This window comes from Aplysia californica, unplaced genomic scaffold, assembly GCF_000002075.1.
Source record: "Aplysia californica isolate F4 #8 unplaced genomic scaffold, AplCal3.0 scaffold00373, whole genome shotgun sequence".
Lineage (NCBI taxonomy): Eukaryota > Metazoa > Mollusca > Gastropoda > Aplysiida > Aplysiidae > Aplysia > Aplysia californica.
In genome coordinates this window covers 447890-450021 of record NW_004797643.1, presented here as the reverse complement: position 1 = coordinate 450021, position 2132 = coordinate 447890, and the positions used below count along the sequence as shown (strand labels likewise).

The 2132-nt window shown below is 40.4% G+C and overlaps 1 protein-coding gene across 1 annotated transcript in view; it reads right to left on the bottom strand.

Moving 5' to 3' along the window:
- Positions 1 to 2132, bottom strand: part of LOC101856909 (proton-coupled amino acid transporter 1) — a gene marked incomplete in the record, with an annotated part of 25360 nt that overhangs the window by 12848 nt on the left and 10380 nt on the right.

Below are 2132 nucleotides of genomic sequence, written 5' to 3'. Positions count from 1 at the left end.
GCTCACACACACACACACACACACACACACACACACATAGGCTACACCTCCTCCAAAGTACTCAACTCCACCCAATGTTATTATTTCAAGAGTCGCGCAATGATCAAATTAAATTCGTGGAGAATCTGAGGCTACACCTTTTAAAAAAATAAAAATAAAACCGACGCAGGTTGTCACAGGCTAAAAGCTTTGATGTTCTTTTTACACGCCAAACGTTAATAAAGAAAAAATCATTTGCTAGCAGTAGTAACTTTCAGATCTGCACATGCGCAGAAGATCCAGTCAACTTTATGTATTAACATTAATCGATATTAGTCCTTGTTTTTATTATGAACTATAGGTATACATTTAGAGGGGTGGGCGATGCTGTACATGTGTTTATATGACTGTTGAGTCGAAATATGCACACATTCAAATAAAAGATAAATGCAGATGCTTTTTTACGCCCTCATCGACAAAATTTAGATCAATCAGGAAGCGAGCATCCGGTCCTATTTGTCAGGGCCAACCTGGGCTGAAGGGGATACAACAATGTTCCTGCAGAAAGACCGAGATACTCGATAAAGATTTTTCCCCCATTTGGGAATCGAACTTGGGTCTCCTGCGTGCAACAGCGAAGTGCTTGACTACTGCACCACAGACGGCAATAGCACAAATTCAAACCCCGATTAGTACTTTACTTTACTTTTATCCGCCGCTTATACCCTTTTGCGTGTCGTGGGAAGAAAGAGACGCCTCTCTGTCGCCAGCAGGAGAGCTTGGGTCAGGGGGATGCCGTGGGTGTTTAATGTTTCCCTGACTCCATCTATCCAGGTCTTTCTCGGTCGCCCTCTAGCCTTGTTGCCATCGAATTTTAGGAGGTAGGCACGTTGTGCTGGATGGTGTGTTGGTAATCGTAGGAGATGTCCAAACCATTTGATTCTGTTGGATGTGTTTCACGACATCATTTGTGCCCACCATTTCTCGGATTACACAGTTTCTAATTTTGTCTCGCCTGGTCTTATTTACTGCTTTTTTAGGGCATCACATTTCACATGTTGTAATTTTTTGCTCTAATGTCTTGTTCTTGTCCATGTTTGGCATTGATAGGTGAGTGTTGGGATGGATATGGTGTTGATCATTTTGAGTTTTGTTGTCATGGGGAAGTTAGGATGTTTCAGTAGTGGAGTAAGCTGGTAACTAACATTATTGGCCTTTTGTACTCGTGTTTCAATTTCTCTGTTCAGTCACCCATCCTCTGTAAATATACTTCCGAGGTACTTAAATTCTTGGAACTGTCTGAGACTGATGTTGTTGATGTGTATCCTGAGTGGTTCTGGCTTTCTGTTTACCTTCATTGTCTCTGTTTTGTTGATGTTGATATTCATGTCGTAGTTGTTACATTCTTCGTTTAATCTGGTGGTGTGGTGTTGGAGACTTCGTTCATCTTTGTGTGTCAGGCTTTGGTCATCAGCGAAGAGTAATTCATTTAGGGCGTCTGGTTCTGTGTTGGCCTCTTTTGTAATTCTATCCATATATATGATAAATAGTAGTGGTGATAGGACACAACCTTGTCTTACTCCGGATATTATCTCGAACCATTTTGTGAGTCCCTCTGACGTTCTTACTGTACTTATGCTGTTCTCGTAAATGGTATGGATGTTATCTAGAAGTTGGCCTCTTACAGTGTAGTTTTCGAGTTCTTTCCACAGCTTGTTTCTGTTCACTCTGTCGAACGCTTTCTCCTGAAACTAAATCCATTTCTGAAAAAGGTTCTTCTTTTCTTTAACGGCCTCCTTAACGTTGTCATTCCACCATGGTGTTACCTTAACGTATCCTCTCCCAATTCTCTTCTTTCCACATACTTTTACCAGTGTTTCTGTTAGTAAGTTTTTAAAGAGAGTTCATGTTTATTCAAAAATTCATAGAAATGGATGGTGTCTTGGTTTTCTAGTCTCTTTGTGATCTCGTCCTCAACTTTCTGCACATTGCCCTCTTCATTGAGTTTTCGTAAATTAATTTTCTCTGAATGTTTCTTCTGTTTTCGCATGGGTCTTTTTTCTCTTTACTCGTCATCATCATCCTAGCAGGTTGGCAGCGGATTATTTATTGCTAAAAACATAAAAAGAAGAAAGAAACGGACACTGATAAGT